Source organism: Leopardus geoffroyi, chromosome A1 (assembly GCF_018350155.1).
Source record: "Leopardus geoffroyi isolate Oge1 chromosome A1, O.geoffroyi_Oge1_pat1.0, whole genome shotgun sequence".
NCBI lineage: Eukaryota > Metazoa > Chordata > Mammalia > Carnivora > Felidae > Leopardus > Leopardus geoffroyi.
The window spans coordinates 141,059,525-141,065,762 of NC_059326.1; positions in this window are offsets into that span (position 1 = coordinate 141,059,525).

Consider the following 6,238-nt stretch of genomic DNA (forward strand, 5'->3'; position numbering starts at 1 on the left):
AATTAGTCTTCATGGAGTTACTGGGAAGTTGAGATAAGGCCTATGTCGTATTCAACAGTGCCCAGTACATAATAAGTCCTCAAATATTAGGAATTTTTTGTGTTGTTATGCCTTGCTACCCATAGCAAGGGTACAGTTTTAGGAGTAGCATTCTGGAGTGGGTATGGTGGTTATTGAAGTGAGAGCAGTGGGGCAAATAAGTGGATGGGTCATCTTCACTCCTTGAGGTGATGATAGATAGGTGTGGATAAGAAGGCTGACTCAGGAGCTGGAATTCTTTCTTTCTTTTTTTTTTAATTATTTAATGTATTTCTTTAATTTACATCCAAGTTAGTTAGCATATAGTGCAACAATGATTTCAGGAGTAGATTCCTTAATGCCCCTTAACCCATTTAAACCATCCCCCCTCCCACAACCCCTCCAGTAACCCTCTGTTTGTTCTCCATATTTAAGAGTCTCATATGTTTTGTCCCGCTCCCTGTTGTTATATTATTTTTGCTTCTCTTCCTTATGTTCATCTGTTTTGTCTCTTAAAGTCCTCCTATGAGTGAAGTCATATGATACTTGTCTTTCTCTAATTTCACTTAGCGTAATACCCTCCAGTTCCATCCACATAGTTGCAAATGGCAAGATTTCATTCTTTTTGATTGCCGAGTAATACTCCACTGTATATGTATACCACATCTTCTTTATCCGTTCATCCATCGATAGACATTTGGGCTCTTTCCATACTTTGGCTATTGTTGATAGTGCTGCTATAAACATTGGGGTGCATATGTCCCTTCGAAATAGCACACCTGTATCCCTTGGATAAATACCTATAGTTCAACTGCTGGGTCGTAGAGTGGTTCTATTTTTAATTTTTTGAGGACCCTCCATACTGTTTTCCAGAGTGGCTGCACCAGTTTGCATTCCCACCAACAATGCAAAAGAGATCCTCTTTCTTCACATCCTCGCCAACATCTATTGTTGCCTGAGTTGTTAATGTTAGCTGTTCTGACAGGTGTAAGGTCGTATCTCATTGTGGTTTTGATTTGTATTTTCCTGATGATGAGTGGTGTGGAGCATTTTTTCATGTGTCGGTTGGCCATCTGGATGTCTTCTTTGAAGAAGTGTCTATTCATGTCTTTTGCCCATTTCTTCACTGGATGATTTGTTTTTTGGGTGTTGAGTTTGGTAAGTTCTTCATAGATTTTGAATACTAACCCTTTATCTGATACATCATTTGCAAATATCTTCTCCCATTCTGTCAGTTGCCTTTTAGTTTTGCTGATTGTTTCCTTTGCTGTGCAGAGCTTTTTATTTTGATGAGGTCCCAGTAGTTCATTTTTGCTTTTGTTTTCCCTTGCCTCTAGAGACGTGTTGAGTAAGATGTTGCTGCAGCCAAGATCAAAGAGGTTTTTGCCTGCTCTCTCCTCTAGGATTTTGATGGCTTCTTGTCTTATATTTAGGTCTTTCATCTATTTTGAGTTTATTTTTGTGTATGGTGTAAGAAAGTGGTCCAGGCTCATTTTTCTGCATGTCGCTGTCCAGTTTTCCCAGCACAACTTGCTGAAGAGACTGTCTTTATCCCATTGGATATTCTTTCCTGCTTTGTCAAAGATTAGTTGGCCATACATTTATGAGTCCATTTCTGGGTTCTCTATTCTGTTCTATTGATGTAAGTGTCTGTTTTTGTGCCGGTATCATACTGTCTTGATTACAGGAGCTGGATTTCTTTTCTCTTTTTTAAATTTTTTAAAACATTTATTATTGAGAGACAGAGCATGAGCATGGGAGGGGCAGAGAGAGGGGGAGACACAGAATCCAAAGCAGGCTCCAGGCTCCAATCTGTCAGCACAGAGCCTGACGCGGGGCTCAGGCTCACAAACTGAAATTATGACCTGAGCAAAAGTTGGATGCTTTACTGACTGAGCCACCCAGGCGCCCCCAGGAGCTAGATTTCTTAACGAGTACTGCAGAATGAGCAGGAGACTAGTAGATGATAGGCAGTGAGAAAGGGTAGAAGGTATTGTATGTGACCGTTTGAGGTCATCCTCCAAGAAGGGGTGGATTCTGCATGACTTTGGGAATGAAGCTTCTGGAGAAGGTGACAGGGACATCTAGCAGGCCCACCCTGGTGTTCAGTACACTCTAGAAGCAGGAGAACTATAGGGAGAACTGAAAGAGGAACTAGATTTCAGACAGTAAAATCTTTCAACAGCACGTATTCATTCAGCAGATAGCCTTGGGGGCACTTAATACAGGCCAGGCACTATTCTAGGCACTCGGGATACAGTAGTAAATGGGACAAGACTGTCGTCTTGGAGCTTATGTTTATTTTTAGATGGTATTTGTAGAATGTAAAGGCCAGCTGGTCACATGAAGCCCTTGATAGTTCCTGAGTGTTAAACAAAACAGTTTCTGTTCATTTCAGAGTTTTTGCAAGAGTTCTTGGGTTGGGAGGAGAGCAATTTGTGTTTTTCAAATGTTTTCAGATCTGTCTCTAAACAGGACCTTTTTAGGGGAATCTTATCATATCTGCCTTCAAAAAATTTGTATTCATGTTTTTGAGGGTTTTGGATATATAGACAACAGTAAAACCTTACTGAGGCTGCAGCCCTTCATTCAATTATGTATCTCCTCTGGTTACCTGAGAGTGATAGTGACTCTGCCTACTCAGACATTGGGTATTATGGCTCTTAGTCTGAACGACAGATCATTGAAGTACCAAAAAAAAACAAAACAAAATTAAAACCATGAATCAGGTCATTGGAAATTGGAGTTGATGGAGAACATGTAAATCGGAAAGTCCCTGGAAGATGAGAAGCAGACACCCTGGGGAGGAGGTTAATGTGAATGGAGGCATACATTGTCTTCTGCCTGCTACCTTTTTTCATCTGTGTTAAGATGCCATGGTATTTCATTGTCCAGAAAACAAAAGACAGGGAGAAGTTGGTGGAATATTATTAAATGTATTCAAGCTAGTGACAGTGTGTTACTTAGCTTCCAATTACTAGTAGACTTCAGAGGCCAGGAAGGTTTCCAACTCATTCATCTGATCATTACTTATCTTGACCAAAGGCCCAGGAGAATATATACCGAAATAATAAAGCTTTCATTAGCACTTAATGCTTTTCCTTAAAGCCTTTATTTTAATACTATGAAATCAGATTTCAGAGAATGTCATAATTAAGATTTTCATGAAAAGAAGCATTTAATACTTTTTAAATATGTAATGACTCCCAGTGCTATCTGAATTAATTCACATCATAAACCCACTAAAGTGAACTTTAATGTCTACTATGGCCAAGCTACCTTTATTTAACCTTAATATATAACACTATCAAGACCAATTTATGAACCACACAAAAATAATGATTGCTTTATTATAATCACACTATATTAGCCTGAAATGTTAATCTGGTTAACCATCTACCGTATTTATCAGCCTGGGTTCTGAATGACTGGCAGCTTTTTTCAAAAATCAAAATTTTCCTGGAAAGGTGAGTATTTGCCAACTTAATGATGTTTTAAAGAATGTGTCAGAGACTCTGAGAGCAACTCTAAAAGAGGAGTTCCAGAGACGTTTTAAGCATGGAAACATTTTTGGAATAACTGTTTAGTCTTTCCTTTTTTTTTTAATCGATTTTTTTTTTCATATTTTAAATGAAATTTTGAAAGAGAGACAGAGGGAGAGAATCCCAAGCAGGCTCCACACCATCAGCACAGAACCTGTTGCAGGGCTCGAACCTGCAAACTGTGAGATCATGACCTGAGCCAAAATTGAGTCAGATGCTTAACCGACTGAAGCCACACCCAGGTGCTCCAAAACTATTTAGTCTTTCAAAGTGACTACTTTGAAGGGAAAGGCACTTAGATGGATAGATTTTGGTATATTCACTTATAAGATTGTCAGACTACTTTATAGTCACAAGTCATATAGAATTTTGACTGGATTAGCTCATTTGCAATAACAGGTATGGAACTTATGTCTTGATAGAAAAGGAGTTCTGTTGTGAAGGAAAATGACTTGGCCAACTTTTGTGGCCTGTGAGCAGCTGCTCTCAGGAATCATCTGAGGGAACCTGCTCTTTCTGAGATCCTTTGGATTGGTTTTGCACTCCCATTCATGTAAGTAAGAGAAAGAGAAAGAAGGCATAGTTACTGAGTTTAAACTCTGTATCAGAATTTGCCTGAATAACATCTTACTTAGTCATTATAATAACTCTGTAAGGTATGTATTATCTCCATTCTACTGATGAGGAAGCTGGGTTTCAGAGAGGTTAAGGTGGTTGCCAAAGTGACACCTAACATACCCTGGTTGGGAACTGAGATTTTTTAAAAGTATTTCAGTATTTTTCTCCATTGTAATATTTGAGTTCTCTTTCTCTTTTTTTTTTTTTTTTTTTTTTTTTTGAAGCTTAAATTTTAATTCATATCTGACTCCAAAGGCTTGATCAGCTCTTTACATATCACCACCTGGCCTTCCTAGTCAGCCAGATCCTAGTTAGTGCTCAGATATTTAAATATTGAGTTCTCGACATTATGGAGGCCTCTGATTTACTCCCCAAGGCATCCTTCACACCCACCTTTCAGGTATCTGTCTCAGAAAAGTCTGTGAGTACTCCCTGCACCTGCATGAGGCAGATTTACAAGGCGGGGAAGGTTAGGACCCCCACTAAAGTACTGATTTCTGGAGAATAGGGGCTCCCCTTCAAGATCTGCCTTTCTCACATACCCTCAAACCTGAGCCAGGCAGGATAATGCTGTGGTAGGCAGATAACAGACCCCCACCCTTGCCCCCCACCAAATGTTTATGTCCTAATCCCTGGAAACTATCAATATGTTACCTGGCAGGGAAGAATTAAAGTTGCAGAAAGAATTAGGTTGTTAACCAACTGACAGTAAGATAAGGAGAGAGTCCAGTAAATATGGAAGAGGGTAATGGAGTGATGCAATCTGAGAAAGATTGGCCCTTGCTGACCTTGAAGGGTAGAAGGGGCCAGAAGCCAAGGAAGGTAGAAGGGGCCAGAAGCTGGAAAAGTTGGCATTCTCACCCAAGGCCTCTAGAAAGGAACACAGCCCTGCCGACATTGAGTTCCATCTCAGACTTCTGACCTGCAATTGTAATAAATTTGAGTTGTTTTTAGTCACTATGTTTGTGGTAATTTCTTACAGCTGCAGTAAGAAATTAACGCAAAGGCCAACCTCACTTCCTTAAGGCCTGGCTTACCATCAGCCCAAGAGCTTGTGGGTGGAGAGGAGCCAGCATCAACCCAACTGTCCAGGATAGCACTGGTGAAGAGGTGGAGCAGAAGGGAGGCCTGGAAGGAGGTGCAGCTGTAGCCCCAGGTATGGCCGGGATCCGTGGATTGAGCTCCAACCTCCAAACTGTGTTGTGAGGCCACACCCTTCAACAAGGTGAAGTGACCAGGTGAAAGACCACGTCACCTTGTTGGAGTATGTGACCTCGTTTGTAAAATATGGGCAGCTAAACCTGCCCTACCTGCAGGGTGTCATGAGGACAAAAAGAGTGGGTACGAGAGAGTGTACTCATTACTGCTGTACACATTTTCAGTTCTAGGGAGTGAGTGATAGAGTTAGTACCTCAGTACTATGGAAGAAGTTGGACCCACTAGTACTATTTTTTACTAATAGGCATGTCACTTTCAACATTTATTTCTAAATTTGCAATTAACAAGAAAATCCAGTTAAATAGAACAACTCATTGACTCAAAGGACAATTGATGTTTGACTATTTCATGGGATCATACCATGTTAGCAGCCAAAGAGGACTTGAATGATGACCTCATCCATTTTTCAGACAAAGAAACAGATTCATGTTGTGGAAAAGTAAGAAGTTCAAACATTTAGATATATAGTTCCCTGATGAGCAGCAAAACCAAAGCCCAGTCTTTATGAATTCCTTCCAAGACGTTAAAGACATGGACAGTCATTTAAAATAGAAACTCAGCTCAAACCAAGCCAAGCTTTCTCCCCTTCTGCAGCTCCCAGGATGACAGCTTAGGTGTGTACAGGGCCCTAGCTGTTTCAGCCTTGGCTGTTAGTACTGTTTTGCCTCCCCCTCCTCCCTGACAGATTTTAACTGAAAGAAGTGACTGATCACTTTACGTCATGGCAGGCCTTCAGGAGTTGGGTTCAGGGCATTGTGCACCCCCATTCCAGCCACCCACCTCGCCACTGTGTGCACTGCTCTCAAAGGCAGCACCTGGATGACGCTCTTAGTAAGCCCAGG